A 17,069-nucleotide genomic window follows, 5' to 3' on the forward strand; every position below is an offset into this window, starting at 1 on the left:
ATGGTATCTGTCTTTCTCTGTATGGCTTATTTCACTTAGCATCACACTCTCCAGTTCCATCCACGTTGCTACAAAAGGCCATATTTCATTTTTTCTCATTGCCACGTGGTATTCCATAGTGTATATAAACCACAATTTCTTTATCCATTCATCAGTTGCTGGACATTTAGGCTCTTTCCATAATTTGGCTATTGTTGAGAGTGCTGCTATGAACATTGGGGTACAAGTGCCCCTATGCATCAGTACTCCTGTGTCCCTTGGATAAATTCCTAGCAGTGCTATTGCTGGGTCATAGGGTAGGTCTATTTTTAATTTTCTGAGGAACCTCCACACTGCTTTCCAGAGCGGCTGCACCAATTTGCATTCCCACCAACAGTGTAAGAGGGTTCCCGTTTCTCCACATCCTCTCCAGCATCTATAGTCTCCTGATTTGTTCATTTTGGCCACTCTGACTGGCGTGAGGTGATACCTGAGTGTGGTTTTGATTTGTATTTCCCTGATAAGGAGCGACGCTGAACATCTTTTCATGTGCCTGTTGGCCATCCGGATGTCTTCTTTAGAGAAGTGTCTATTCATGTTTTCTGCCCATTTCTTCACTGGGTTATTTGCTTTTCGGGTGTGGAGTTTGGTGAGCTCTTTATAGATTTTGGATACTAGCCCTTTGTCCGATATGTCATTTGCAAATATCTTTTCCCATTCCGTTGGTTGCCTTTTAGTTTTGTTGGTTGTTTCCTTTGCTGTGCAGAAGCTTTTTATCTTCATAAGGTCCCAGTAATTCACTTTTGCTTTTAATTCCCTTGCCTTTGGGGATGTGTCGAGTAAGAGATTGCTACAGCTGAGGTCAGAGAGGTCTTTTCCTGCTTTCTCCTCTAAGGTTTTGATGGTTTCCTGTCTCACATTCAGGTCCTTTATCCATTTTGAGTTTATTTTTGTGAATGGTGTGAGAAAGTGGTCTAGTTTCAACCTTCTGCATGTTGCTGTCCAGTTCTCCCAGCACCATTTGTTAAAGAGACTGTCCTTTTTCCATTGGATGTTCTTTCCTGCTTTGTCAAAGATGAGTTGGCCATACGTTTGTGGGTCTAGTTCTGGGGTTTCTATTCTATTCCATTGGTCTATGTGTCTGTTTTTGTGCCAATACCATGCTGTCTGGATGATGACAGCTTTGTAGTAGAGGCTAAAGTCTGGGATTGTGATGCCTCCTGCTTTGGTCTTCTTCTTCAAAATTACTTTGGCTATTCGGGGCCTTTTGTGGTTCCATATGAATTTTAGGATTGCTTGTTCTAGTTTCGAGAAGAATGCTGGTGCAATTTTGATTGGGATTGCATTGAATGTGTAGATAGCTTTGGGTAGTATTGACATTTTGACAATATTTATTCTTCCAATCCATGAGCAGGGAATGTCTTTCCATTTCTTTAAATCTTCTTCAATTACCTTCATAAGCTTTCTATAGTTTTCAGCATACAGATCCTTTACATCTTTGGTTAGATTTATTCCTAGGTATTTTATGTTTCTTGGTGCAATTGTGAATGGGATCAGTTTCTTTATTTGTCTTTCTGTTGCTTCATTGTTAGTGTATAAGAATGCAACTGATTTCTGTACATTGATTTTGTATCCTGCAACTTTGCTGAATTCATGTATCAGTTCTAGCAGACTTTTGGTGGAGTCTATCGGATTTTCCATGTATAATATCATGTCATCTGCAAAAAGCGAAAGCTTGACTTCATCTTTGCCAATTTGGATGCCTTTGATTTCCTTTTGTTGTCTGATTGCTGATGCTAGAACTTCCAGCACTATGTTAAACAACAGCGGTGAGAGTGGGCATCCCTGTCGTGTTCCTGATCTCAGGGAAAAAGCTCTCAGTTTTTCCCCGTTGAGGATGATGTTAGCTGTGGGCTTTTCATAAATGGCTTTTATGATCTTTAAGTATGTTCCTTCTATCCCGACTTTCTCGAGGGTTTTTATTAAGAAAGGGTGCTGGATTTTGTCAAAGGCCTTTTCTGCATCGATTGACAGGATCATATGGTTTTTCTCTTTTTTTTTTGTTAATGTGATGTATCACGTTGATTGATTTGCGAATGTTGAACCAGCCCTGCATCCCAGGAATGAATCCCACTTGATCATGGTGAATAATTCTTTTTATATGCCATTGAATTCAATTTGCTAGTATCTTATTGAGAATTTTGGCATCCATATTCATCAGGGATATTGGCCTGTAGTTCTCTTTTTTTACTGGGTCTCTGTCTGGTTTAGGAATCAAAGTAATACTGGCTTCATAGAATGAGTCTGGAAGTTTTCTTTCCCTTTCTATTTCTTGGAATAGCTTGAGAAGGATAGGTATTATCTCTGCTTTAAACGTCTGGTAGAACTCCCCTGGGAAGCCATCTGGTCCTGGACTCTTATTTGTTGGGAGATTTTTGATAACCGATTCAATTTCTTCGCTGGTGATGGGTCTGTTCAAGCTTTCTATTTCCTCCTGATTGAGTTTTGGAAGAGTGTGGGTGTTCAGGAATTTGTCCATTTCTTCCAGGTTGTCCAATTTGTTGGCATATAATTTTTCATAGTATTCCCTGATAATTGTTTGTATCTCTGAGGGATTGGTTGTAATAATTCCATTTTCATTCATGATTTTATCTATTTGGGTCATCTCCCTTTTCTTTTTGAGAAGCCTGGCTAGAGGTTTGTCAATTTTGTTTATTTTTTCAAAAAACCAACTCTTGGTTTCGTTGATCTGCTCTACAGTTTTTTTAGATTCTATATTGTTTATTTCTGCTCTGATCTTTATTATTTCTCTTCTTCTGCTGGGTTTAGGCTGCCTTTGCTGTTCTGCTTCTATTTCCTGTAGGTGTGCTGTTAGATTCTGTATTTGGGATTTTTCTTGTTTCTTGAGATAGGCCTGGATTGCAATGTATTTTCCTCTCAGGACTGCCTTCGCTGCGTCCCAAAGCGTTTGGATTGTTGTATTTTCATTTTCGTTTGTTTCCATATATTTTTTAATTTCTTCTCGAATTGCCTGGTTGACCCACTCATTCGTTAGTAGGGTGTTCTTTAACCTCCATGCTTTTGGAGGTTTTCCAGACTTTTTTCTGTGGTTGATTTCCAGCTTCATAGCATTGTGGTCTGAAAGTATGCATGGTATGATTTCAATTCTTGTAAACTTATGAAGGGCTGTTTTGTGACCCAGTATATGATCTATCTTGGAGAATGTTCCATGTGCACTCAAGAAGAAAGTATATTCTGTTGCTTTGGGATGCAGAGTTCTAAATATATCTGTCAAGTCCATCTGATCCAATGTCTCATTCAGGGCCCTTGTTTCTTTATTGACCGTGTGTCTAGATGATCTATCCATTTCTGTAAGTGGGGTGTTAAAGTCCCCTGCAATTACCACATTCTTATCAATAAGGTTGCTTATGTTTATGAGTAATTGTTTTATATATTTGTGCACTCCGGTATTCGGCACATAGACATTTATAATTGTTAGCTCTTCCTGATGGATAGACCCTGTCACTATTATATAATGTCCTTCTTCATCTCTTGTTACAGCCTTTAATTTAAAGTCTAGTTTGTCTGATATAAGTATGGCTACTCCAGCTTTCTTTTGGCTTCCAGTAGCATGATAGATAGTTCTCCATCCCCTCACTCTCAATCTAAAGGTGTCCTCAGGTCTAAAATGAGTCTCTTGTAGACAGCAAATAGATGGGTCTTGTTTTTTTATCCATTCTGATACCCTATGTCTTTTGGTTGGTGCATTTAATCCATTTACATTCAGTGTTATTATAGAAAGATATGGGTTTAGAGTCATTGTGATGTGTGTATGTTTTATGCTTGTAGTGATGTCTCTGGTACTTTGTCTCACAGGGTCCCCCTTAGGATCTCTTGTAGGGCTGGTTTAGTGGTGACAAATTCCTTCAGTTTTTGTTTGTTTGGGAAGACCTTTATCTCTCCTTCTATTCTAAATGACAGACTTGCTGGATAAAGGATTCTCGGCTGCATATTTTTTCTGTCTAGCAAACTGAAAATCTCGTGCCAATTCTTTCTGGCCTGCCAAGTTTCAAAAGAGAGATCAGTCACGAGTCTTATAGGTCTCCCTTTATATGTGAGGGCACGTTTCCCCCTTGCTGCTTTCAGAATTTTCTCTTTATCCTTGTATTTTGCCAGTTTCACTATGATATGTCGTGCAGAAGATCGATTCAAGTTACGTCTGAAGGGAGTTCTCTGTGCCTCTTGGATTTCAATGCCTTTTTCCTTCCCCAGTTCAGGGAAGTTCTCAGCTATGATTTCTTCAAGTACCCCTTCAGCACCTTTCCCTCTCTCTTCCTCCTCTGGGATACCAATTATGCGTATATTATTTCTTTTTAGCGTATCACTTAGTTCTCTAATTTTCCCCTCATACTCCTGGATTTTTTTATCTCTCTTTTTCTCAGCTTCCTCTTTTTCCATAACTTTATCTTCTAGTTCACCTATTCTCTCCTCTGCCTCTTCAATCCGAGCCATGGTGGTTTCCATTTTGTTATGCATTTCGTTTAAAGCGTTTTTCAGCTCCTCGTGACTGTTCCTTAGTCCCTTGATCTCTGTAGCAAGAGATTCTCTGCTGTCAGCTATACTGTTTTCAAGCCCAGAGATTAATTTTATGACTATTATTGTAAATTCACTTTCTGTTATATTATTTAAATCCTTTTTGATCAGCTCATTAGCTGTTGTTATTTCCTGGAGATTCTTCTGAGGGGAATTCTTCCGCTTGGTCATTTTGGATAGTCCCTGGCGTGGTGAGGACCTGCAGGGCACTTCCCCTGTGCTGTGGTGTATAACTGGAGTTGGTGGGCGGAGCCACAGTCAGACCTGATGTCTGCCCCCAGCCCACCGCTCTGGGGCCACAGTCAGACTGGTGGGTGCCTTCTCTTCCCCTCTCCTAGGGGCGGGATTCACTGTGGGGTGGGGTGGCCTGTCTGGGCTACTTGCACACTGCCAGGCTTGTGATGCTGGGGATCTGGCGTCTTAGCTGGGGTGGGTAGGCAAGGTGCACAGGGGCAGGAGGGGCAGGCTTAGCTTGCTTCTCCTTAGGTGATCCACTTCAGGAGGGGCCCTGTGGCAGCAGGAGGGAGTCAGATCCACCGCCGGAGGTTTGGCTCCGCAGAAGCGCAGAGTTGGGTGTTTGCGCGGAGGGAGCAAGTTCCCTGGCAGGAACTGGTTCTCTTTGGGATTTTGGCTGGGGGATGGGCGGGGAAGATGGCGCTGGCGAGCGCCTTTGTTCCCCCACCAAACTGAGCTCTGTCCTCCGGGGGCTCAGCAGCTCTCCTTCCCTTTGTCCTCCAGCCTTCCCGCTTTCTGAGCAGAGCTGTTAACTTATGACCTCCCAGCCGCTAAGTCGCGCTTGCTGTCGGAACACAGTCCATCAGGCCCCTCCGCTTTTTGCAAGCCAGACTCGGGGGCTCTGCTTGGCCGGCGAGCCGCCCCTCTGCCCCGGCTCCCTCCCGCCAGTCCGTGGAGCGCGCACAGCCTCGCCGCCCTTCCTACCCTCTTCCATGGGCCTCTCGTCTGCGCTTGGCTCCAGCGACTCCGTTCTGCTAATCCTCTGGTGGTTTTCTGGGTTATTTAGGCAGGTGTAGGTGGAATCTAAGTGATCAGCAGGACGCGCGGTGAGCCCAGCGTCCTCCTACGCCACCATCTTCCCTCCTCGTCCTGTTCGAAGCCCAGGTTGGATTATTGATTCTTCGAAGGATCCTTGAGGGGAAAGGCCATCACCTTTAAAAAAAAAAGTTATTGGGGCGCCTGGGTGGCTCAGTCAGTTGATCATCTGACTGTTGGTTTTGGCTCAGGTTATGATCCCAGGGTCATGGGATGGAGCCCTGCATTGTACTCCATGCAGGGCATGGGGCCTTCTTAAGATTCTTTCTGTCTCTCATTCTGCTCCCCTCTCCCACTCACTCTCTTTCCAAATATAATTAAAAAAATGCTGTATTTATTAATTGAGCTATAATTTACATATAACATATTAGTTTTAGGTTTACAACATAATGATTTTACTTATTTTAAAAAATTTTTGTGTTCATACTGTCTGGTACAATCTCACCCATGGTCATTATTTGCTGAGTGAATGAATGAACAGACGGAGGAATGGGACAATCCATGGTGATTGGTGTTCTGAGGATTCATTTTCCTAAACAGATTGTGATTTTCCAGAAAAGATGGTGATTTGCTCTGACATTTCCTTCTCTAACTTTTTAGTTTTATGCCGCCCTCAAGACCAAAGTAGCCATTTTTATTTGGAAATGACCTAAACTTTTCTAGTTCTTAAAGAAGTAGCTTACTTTAAATTGTTTTTTGTGAGTTAATTCTTAACTCTTTGCCCTTCATAAAATGTTACCTGTTTATTCCTAAATTGTTTGCAGTGAGAAGTATGCATTTAAGTCCTCTTTTTTATAACAATTAACTATGTGACTTTAGAAGCTCATGCTTTTTAAATTGTTTGCTCCAAAATCCACCAATAGTGTAAGTCAGTTGATAATGTGAGTCAGAGTTGCTTTTAACATATGTAGTAAGATTGCATTGATATGACAATTGAGATTTATTGACTTCACATTGATGTATATTAGAATATTATTTGCCCTAAATGTCTGGAATCTGATTTGTTCCAATTTTAAATATTTCCAGAGTTAGAGATCTTAACTCCCAAAGAGTCCAATGATTGAGAAAATGAGATACTTGTTAGCTGCAATATTTTTTTGGATGCATTTTATTTTATCCCCCATTATTTAAATGCAAATGAAAGAGATGGGTTATATTGTGTATCTTGTGTAATTCTAACTCATACTTTTAAAGGAATGGTTGCCAGAAAGACAAGGTGTGATTATTTTTATAATATACAAGTATTGGATTCTTCCAGATTTTATGCTTTTGGGTATACAGCATTTTGCTATAGATTTATTTTGTGGATAACTTCAAATTATAATTTACGACTCAGGGCAGGATAAAATGTAAGAATAGCTTATATCAGAACAAGTATTCTTTGCTGGCTTTGAATTGTACACAGAATGTGTCCACATGGTGTTATATAGTATACCAGATAAAATTGCTCTCCTGGATCTGAAAACATTAGAAAGCTGTGAGGAAGAAATGGGTGTTACACCAAAAGTAAATTCAGAGCTACCTTCCCTGGCCAGACTCTCCTGTACTTCTTACACCCATGGAAGTAGGCATCATAGAATTGTTGGAAACCTGTGAAACTGGAGTGAAGAAGGCCTGAGGAACCATTCTTTACACAGAGAAGGAGGTCTAGAGAAGAAACCTAATAGTGTATTAGCCATCAATACTTAAACCTGTCCAAATGCCCAGGACTTTTATTATTTATCAATCCTGACTGGAAAATAGAATAATTTATCTGGGTCACTTAGGTAAAAACATATTATAGGAGCTGGAGTCAGGGCTGAGTTAGATATTTATTTCATATCTCATATTCAGATGCCTAATTCATTTTAACCATTTGTGCTATAAATATAACGTTGAAAGTGATGTTTCCTACAAAAGATGTTGATCGAGATTCATTTTTTTTTTTTCCAGAATGGATCTATTTAAATCTAGTTAGCTAACTAACTGGTTAGTTAACTAACCTATATGTTTACTAGCTATGTTTAAAAAGTGTGTATTGAATCAAACCAATCTCTAAGTGTAGGAAAGTTTCTGACCTAAATTAGGAACTCAAGTTCCATTATTATTTTAAGTTGAACACTACTCATAGCCATCCTCGCATTTTGGAAAGAATATGGCCCTTGCAACAAAGTTTCTTTGTTTTCATGGAACTAAAAATGTGCTGTATTTAGACCAAACAATAAAAATAAACTACCAAACTACCTTCTAATGCATGGGGGTTCTGGAGAGAGGAAACCATAGATATTTAGAGGCATAAAGTGACTCATTGTGCTAGTTAAAACTTTTTACAAGGCTAGCTCTGTGTGTTTGAGTTGCATCTGTTACTTCTTCAGACAGAACTAAAGTGTGTGCAAGCAAAAGAATTTTGGATTGAATTTTGCCTTATGCAGAATGCATTGCATATAGCCTAAATGTCTAAATGGGTTCCATACCTTAGGCAGAACAAGAAATGCATCTTTTCATTTTTATTCTACCTATAAGATATTCCTGTTGGACACATCCAAGTTATTTTCTGTGAAGTGCATTAATTTTAACTTGTAGACATAAATTAAACATGTTTTTCAAATGTAACTACTTGTAAGCTTCTATTCCCTTAAAAATTGTTTTTCTCCCTTTTGTTTTTATTTACTGATACTTTAAACACCTACTTTACTACTGCCTTTTTTTTTTTTAAACCGTAATGGATAGAGATGTTGTATTCCTAGAGATAGAACAATGAAATAATTATTTATTTTGATATTATCATCTTGAAAAAAGTTGTTAGAATAGATGGGGACAACTGCCTGAGTTAAAAATAGTATAAATTTTAGACAGAATGTATATACTCCTTTAATAAAACATTTAATGCAGTTTACTTATATTATTAAATTTCATTTTCTATCTAAACTTTCAGGTCACTTTCATGAATTCAAAGGCAATTTACCAGTGATTTCTGGGTGCTGGGGCTGATTTTTTGTCCGTATTTGTAAGTATTGGTTTATTTATTACTTTTCTCATTGTATAATGAAAAAGTTAACAGTTTGTAAACAAGATCTTAATTTCTTTTGTGTGTGAATTTTTATTATTTTCTCTGTTACTTTAAGTGTTATTAATTTTTTGTAAAAGTTTTCTTAAGAGGACTCTGGAAAAAATACCAGCTGGTGAAAAAAGCCTCAGTTTGTGATTTCCAGTAAAATAACAGAATGGTTGGGCCTGTTATAGTAAGCTGAAAGAATAAATATCTTACTTTTTGAAGATGGGGCTCAATTATAGGAATGAATTACCTTAAAGGAGCTAGTCTATATACATATGAATAATTTACCCTGATAACTTCCCTCAGTCTTCTGGTTGTATGGACTTGAAAAGTATTATGAGCCTATGCACATGGAAAAGATGTGAGATGATACAGAATTCAAAGAGCTGTCAGTACATGAGGAGATTATGTACTAAGGAACCAAAGGCTTATTTAGTAAATGTATAATGTGTATCCAAAATGGGGGCGTTCCTGCCTTCTTCACCATCCCTAAAACACGAGTAAATTTTAAGTGGTATTTGGGAATGCAAAGATATCTTTTTCTCAGGAAAGAAGATAAATTTCAAGAAAAAAAATGGAACTTGAATGAATCAATTAAAGTACTTTAAATTTATATATATTTATTAGTATAGAAGTAATTTAGAGTATGAGGCAGGTATTAAAAAAGTCTGTGTGCATATAAGACCATACTTAAGTAACTTGAGTTTAAAATATATTTATATGTGTTTATTGTTGGTAAGGAGCTCTTATACATTTGATAACAATAAAGACATAGGAAACTTGTTCTCTTTTAGTGTACTCCTACAAAGGGGTTTTAAAGAATATGCTTCTAGGAAAAGTATTTAAAAAAAATAAATTATAAATTGGAGTTTAAGTAATTCAGTATTTAAGCAGAGCATAGGGAAAGTTTATTTAAAACCAACTTTATCTTTCTTTTAGTAGTAGCACTGATTGGGACAAGCATTATGAATCAGCTTTAAAAAATAGATGTGAATATTGAATATAGTTTAATACATTTTTATATATTTTTAATGCTTTCTGAATGAATAGATTATTTTTGTGGAACTATCAATTCACATTTTATTATTTGAAGACAATTCTTATGTAAAACACAAAATATTAAACGGCATGGCTCATTTGGATTAAATATAAGCTTTTAATTTGTGCAAGGTATCATAGTGAGGATTAGGAGGCGAAAAAGATGGAGAAAGAAATGTAAAGTACCTTTGAAGTGCTCTCATGAAAAAGGATAATTCTGAGGAGTTGAGTTTATCCTATTAGAAATCTGAGTGAAAGGAAACAATTTTGAGTTGTTCAAATCTTATCTTAGTTGCTTTGTCCTTTCTTTTAACTCCTTTCTCTCTTCTTTTGTATCATTCAGTCATTTTCTTTTTTTTAAATGTTTATTCGTTTTTGAGAGAGAGAGAGAGAGAGAGAGAGAGAGAGAGAGAGAGAGAGAGAATAGGGGAGGGACAGAGAGAGAGGGGGACAGAGGATCCGAAGCTGGCTCTGCATTAAGTGTAGTGAACCTGATATGGGGCTTGAACTCATGAACCTTGAGATCCTGACCTGAGCTGAAGTCCAGTGGTCAACCAGCTGAACCACCCATGTTCCCCTAAATCATTTCTTTCAGTAAGTTTTTAGGATGACTACATTTTTAAAATGACAAATAGGAGATAAAAACTGGCATTTCAACCAAGATGGCATTCATTAAAATATTAAAATTAAAATATTTACATTTCTCATTACCCAAAGTCTCTCTTTTCTTATTTCTTTACTCCTCTTCTGTGTCCCCCCTCCACCAGCTGTACTTAGGCTAGCTTTGAATGGAGGTGATCCAATTAGCTGAGATTTTTCTAGTGATCTAACAAAGAGAGAGACTAAAAATAGAAGGGATACTGTGGCTGTAGTTTTCATATGGTTATTTCTGGAGTTCAACTTAAAAAAATCTTTTAGCCAGTTTTTATCTGATCTCTTAGGCAGAAGCCATGCTAATCATACAGGCCCAAAGTAATTGTTTTTCAACCCTGAGAACTTCCATATGTTAGTTTAGGGCATGGACTTTGTTGTTCCTTTGTTCAGTGGTCTTAAGCTTTGTTAAGGCCATCTCCTAAACTGGAACTTTCTTATTAAAGGAATGTAGCAGGATACTGCTGAGATAAGTCAGATAAAATTAACATGGCATCCAGAATGCTTAAGTTCCCATTCCTTTCAATTACTGCAGAAATTGTCCACCACTTACACTGAATGATGAGGCAGCTAAAACAATAGAAATATTTATCTAGTTTGGTTTAAGAACACACAAATGGGATATGTGACAATGGCTTCTTTTAGGAACTTTAATTTCCATACTGGAACTGCTTATTTGCTACATGATCTAAGGAAGAAAGTTATACCCATGGCCATGGGAAGGTTTCTTAGTAAGGCATGTAGAAGCCAGGCTGTGAGATAAGGAAGGTGGGATATTGTTTTGCACATCCATAATGAATGGGCCACACCAAGGGTGTGTGAGAACCAACTGGAATCTTACCTACTCACATCAACCACCTACATCAGAAGAGGAAAACACTGTGAAGGAAAATGGTTATCTTCTCAGAAGCCGAAAGACTCGTACACTATTTTTTTCCTCTTTAAAAAATAAAACTACCCTTGTCTTTTTCAAACGTAGGCATTGTATAAGAACACTTTGTTTTGCATGTGCATATCTCACATTTAATTCTTTATCTCTAATTTAAAAATAATTGTGTAATTCTGACCATTCAGTTTTACCAGGACAATAAATGATTGGTTTAAAACAACAACAACAACAGAGATAGGCCATTAAATACCCTGCTTTTTCAGGTTACTCAGGCCTTCTAAGTTATTTGATAGTGAATTTACATTTATAAAATTCTGTCTTTGTTCATGGTCTCGAATAGCAAACTTTTCCCTGAAAAGATACAAAAGTATTTTATTGTCTGGCATAAGAAGTGATTATTGCTTACCCCTATGCTTGAAGCAATAATAATATCTTATTTTGGTATAACACTTGCTTTTACAGACATTAAAGTGGCCGAGTTTTGTAAAAACTGTTAGGTAAGTAGGAATTATCCTTATTTTTGCAAAGTAGCAGGACTCAAGTATAGGGCCTCATGGTGTAATTAATTCAGTGCCCTTTCCACAAAACCAAACTGTCCTGTCACAGAGAGAATTTTAGTTCTCTTTCTTTTGTTGTTTTCGATCACTATCTCAATCTCCATTTGGTGGTCATACAAATATTTTCAAAAAGTTGAGGGAGAGTAAGTCAGGGAGGAGATTGTAGAACACTTTTTACCAATTCATTTCCTCATGTCCCTGGATCATTTTCTCCTCCTTGACATTTTCCTATCCCCCTATTTCAAAACTGCCACATACCGTGCTTTAGCTGAAAGTTTTGGAATTGTTTTGATTTTTCAGGAAACAAACAAAAAATCATGAATTCATGTCTTTGTGGTATTTAAAATGGAAAGAAATCTGTTTCAAACTGAGCATAGCCCAGACCAAAGCTCCCTCAAGTGAGAATGCCTGTGATTTTCAGGACAAGCAGGTCTAAGTGCATTATCTTTAAAAAATATTATTCCAGGCTAATCTTGACATAAAGCAGGTAAATAAAAAAGATGAGCTGTGAAAATCCACAAATAGGGCTTGAATGCCATTTTCCATGACAACGGGAGCTGCCCCCTGAACGCATTAATGCTGGGAACGTAAGGAATTTACAATTGTGCCTTCTCAGTTTTACAGTTGTGTGCTCATGTTAATTAGAGATATACTGACATTTGAAGTATCTACATTAATACACACAGCTACTGTACATTTGTGAACTGTGGCCAGAAATCTACTTTAATTGAAAGCAGTTTGCTAATCTTAATGTGTATATCCATTACATTTTAAGCTTTTAAGTTTTATATACTAGTGCCCTTCGATACTTTTTCTTTCTGCTCTCTTCACTTTCTGTTTCTAATTTATTTTTACCTGAAAGGACAGCCTGGCCTATTTTAATCTCCTAGTGGTGTTTTGGAGCAATATTGATGGAATTTTGAGAAAAAGTGTTTTTAATAGTGTCCTTTATTTGTTGTAGTTTGAATATCTTTTCCCTCTCTGACTTTCTAAATTGTGGGTTTTTCTTGCAAACCTTTAAAATGGCCTGCCACCTAAATAAGGTAGGATTTAGGTTTATGGAATTTGCTTCACTGGCTATATTTAAGCACTAAAAAGCTACTCTTCACAGTCACGCTCTGGTTTTAGCCAGAAAAGCCCAGTATTAGAGACCTTGGTGGGATGAACAGTGAAGAGGCATTCTATTTTTTTCTAATATAGCTGGGTTTCATCTTTCCCTCTTGATGTCAAGCCATGTATCTTAATTTTTGGTTTGCAAATATGTTCACAATAGCTTGATGACTTGAGGTCATTGTTAGCCCTAGAGTTTTTGCTTTGTCTCTGTCACACAAAGAAAAGACCTTACATCTATTTTTTGCAAGCTTGTATTTCTTAAGAAATAAGAAATATTTGCCTGTCAGGATTTTTAACCTAATTGTTTTGTACTTGTTATTTAATGAAACTCCCACACTTACTTTTTGGACCAATCCCTGAATATTACACAAGACCAGTTAGAAAGAAGCTTCCTTTTAGCAGAACCAGAACAAGCCGCTCTAAAAAGTTTGTAATACTCTGGACTTGTTTCATTAAACCATTTTACTGGCACCATTAAACTGCTGAGACCTGGGCCCATTAAAACTTACTCAGTATTATTGTTAGGATGATGGCCTATTTTACCCTTTATTACTTTTTTTCCACTGTGCTAAGTTCCTCTGTTCTTTATTCTTTCATGTTGCTTACTACATATTGTGCCATCACAGCACATTTGGTAATTCCAAGTTAATTGCTCAATTATCAGTGATAGTCATGAAGCACTTGAAACATGCACAGTGGAAGATTTAAAAAATTTCAAAATAAGTTGGTGTGTCATAATCTCAAATGTGAAACATGCCAATATCTGCAGGCATAAAAATACACTGCATGAGCTAGGCATTTCAGGGAAGGCAAAAATCTACTCTTAAAATCAGTGCTCTTGTCTGGCAGTGAAGTGTTTCATCTTTGCTAATTTCAAACAACATATCTAAATTTGATCTTGGTTTACTTTTCAACTCTAAAAATTTGGTCATGGTTATAAAAGAAAAGGGAAGTAAAACTATATTGATTCAGTTTAAATGTTTTACCGGAACCTTACAATCATGATATTCACTGTTAAGTGGAATTTGATGCGAGGTAGATCCATGTTGGATATCAAAGAAGCTGACTTACTAAGGATGTAGAGTGATCTCTTTCTAATGTTTCTTCATTCATAAGGCAGTCCTCTAATCAGAGGACAGCATTATTACAGTGAAGGTAGTATGTTGATGCTGAATTTAGACTGAAACAACAACAACAACAACAACAACAACAACAACAACGGAACAATGACACTTTGGGGACTTATTTAGAATATCATGCAGTAATATTCTCAGATGACTTCAAGATAACTACACATTATGGCAAAATAATTATTGTAACTCTTTTGGCAACTAGGCAACTATCATTAAATTTTGCATTAGTATTCAGTTTAGGGTTTTCTCTAAACTAATATAGCGCCAACAGCTCTTTTTTAGATGCTATTATGGTTCTTTCACATTTTTATAGTACTGTAGTAAAGCTGAATTTACTGGCTACATTTGAAGGTGGAGTAGAGCAGCACAAGAGTCAACATTAAAGTGATTCAGTGCCCGTTGGAGAAAAATTCTTCTTAACTTGAGATTGGAAACAATGTGGGTCTTGAGGGCAGTTTGCTAAGAGCAGCTAATAAATTTGAATATTTCCCTAAGAAGCTGTTCCCTGAACTTGCTATTAACCAAGAAGATAGGTTTAATCATCTTTCAGCCTTCTTACATAACTTTCATTAATATTTAAAGGAATTAAATGTATGTAGAGAAGGGGAAATAAAGCCGTAACCTGAACTGAGTGGTGGTCTCAAATATAAGGAGGTGAGGGAGTGTCAATAAATGCAGTAATTATGCACAGCTAACCATTATTTTATCATTAAATGACTTATAATTATAACATATATAATGTAGATCATATATAATATATGTATTATAATGTCTATACTTCATATTAAAACAATTTTTTTTGAGAGAGAGAGAGAGTGTGAGCATGAATGTGAGGGGAGGGGCAGAGAGAGCAGGAGAAAGAGAATCTTTAGAAAATCTTAAGCAGATTCTATGCCCAGCTTGGAGCCCAATGCGGAGCTCGATCTCATGACTGTGAGATCTTGACCTGAGCCAAAACTGAGTTGAACACTTAACCAACTGAATCTGCCCTATAATGTCTATACTTCAGTTAACAGTGAAGTCATTGATTTACTCAAGCATTTAGATAGCAACAGTTTAGTAGCTATTTAGTTTGTAAAGATTGAATAATCAACAAAATCTAGTATGTTTTGTTGTATGCTTATCTCTACACCTCACTTGCAGCATGTAGTTTCATCTGAAGTACATATTTCATGTTATTTTGGAGTATGGATACAAATGCTTGTCATTTCACCAAGTTTTTGACCACTGTAAACATCAAAATGTGAGTTAAATGTTCTAGTAAAGATAAATTTCTCTCTTCCTTCCTTCCTTCCTCTCTATTTCCCTTTCTCCCTCCTTCCCCCACCTCTCTCTTTCTCTCTCTCTCTCCCTGATACATATATATGTGTATCACCTACATATAGCTTACTAGAGTTTTTCAAAGATGCAAGGCAATCATAGTGTAAAAAGATTAATTTCCAAAGAATCATCTTCCATAGGTGACTGGCAAAAGAGACTGATCCTTAATGTTTAATCAGTCAAATAAGTTTGTCCACATGATGTAATGCTTATTATTATTATTTGTTTAGCACTAAGGGCTTGGCACAGTGCTTACAAAAGAAGAAAAGATAGTCTCTAACCTAAGAGCTTAAAACTTGATATGTTACTAGAGAGTTTATGTGGGTGGAGTTTTCTTTGGATACAAACTGTATTGGAGATAGCTCTTTTTCTTTTCAGCTTACACAGTTTCATATAAACTTAAGTGAATCAATTCATTAATAAAATCAGATTTTCTATTTTTGTTTCACCTTTGGGCTCTTTTATACCTTTGGAACACATAAGCACAACAAAAAAAGATATGTTTGATGGCTAATTATGATTTTTCCCTTTTTGGCCCAGGCATAATAGATAATTAAGCAATAGCATTAATGAAATCTAATTCTGCACCCCTATAGCTGCCTACATTATTAGGTGGAATTTAAATTCTTTTTTTTTTTTCTTTAAAGCTATGGCAGGCTGGGAAGAAGCCAGTGGCTTGATTTTAATTATTGCCGCCAGTGTTCTGAGTTTCACTGAACAAAGTGCAGAAGAAAAACAGATATTTATATTATATATGGATATTATATATAGATATTATTCCTTCTGTGAATATTATTTTTCTTCCATGACTATATACATATAGCATCACTAACTAGAATGGGTTGTTTTTAAGGTGAGATTGGTCACACATAATTTGATATCTCATATAGCAGTGAGTATACACATAATGAATAGTTGACAGGTTTAAGGGATGGAAACATTCTGGGCTTTCTGGTAGTGGCCATTTGTAGAAGGCACTGTTGATTTTGTGACTAGTTACAGAGGGTTTTTCCCTGGACTTGCAGTCATGGAACAGATAGGAATTGAAAGTAATGTCTGGGGGAAGACTGAGAAAGTAAGACATGAAAAATATGGGTGTAAACAAGAGAGCTGAGTGTAAGAAAACTTTGAATGCCTGGACATTTTTGAGAAGATATGATTGAATAAATAGAAGAAATATCTGTCCTTCCAATTTCACTGCAGTAATTGAACAGAGGAGACAAAAGGGAGAGAAGTTAGTGAAACAAGACTATTGAAATAGGAGACTTTTGTAAAATCACAAAATGAATTTGAGGATTGTTATTTAAGATGTGGAAATAATTATTTGGATGACAGTAGTAACTTAAAAAGAGCTCTATAGTTTTTTCCCCCTAATTTGTTCAATTTTATTGATTTCAATTTAGTGCATTTTAAGAACAACTGTAGGACTTTTAGGAAATGGGTAGCCCCTGGTAGAAAAACCAATGAGAATAATTTTGCTTTATTTGGGGAAAGATTAACATAGATATATATGAAAATATTCATTTAGGTATTGCTCTAATATTTTATATGGGAGATCTTTAGAAATGTCTTGTAACTATCACCAAGAAGCATCCTTGTATCATCTAGAACAAAGAATCTTGTGAATTAGGTTTCAAATATGTTACATGATGTTTTTCGTTTTAGAGGTTGGGAAGTTCTTTGGAATAACATTTCTGTAAAATGACTTTTAG

The 17,069-nt window shown here is 36.7% G+C and overlaps 1 protein-coding gene across 4 annotated transcripts in view; it reads left to right on the forward strand.

Annotated features, from left to right (window-relative positions):
* SOX6 (SRY-box transcription factor 6) overlaps positions 1-17,069 on the forward strand; it is a 626,712-nt gene that overhangs the window by 110,655 nt on the left and 498,988 nt on the right. For all 4 annotated transcript variants that reach the window (XM_040495726.1, XM_040495729.1, XM_040495727.1 and 1 more), the window contains exon 2: positions 8,537-8,608. The gene's annotated coding sequence lies outside the window, so the exon portion shown is untranslated. The remainder of the gene's footprint in view (positions 1-8,536; positions 8,609-17,069) is intronic.

This window comes from Herpailurus yagouaroundi, unplaced genomic scaffold, assembly GCF_014898765.1.
Source record: "Herpailurus yagouaroundi ecotype Mexico unplaced genomic scaffold, PumYag 187, whole genome shotgun sequence".
Lineage (NCBI taxonomy): Eukaryota > Metazoa > Chordata > Mammalia > Carnivora > Felidae > Herpailurus > Herpailurus yagouaroundi.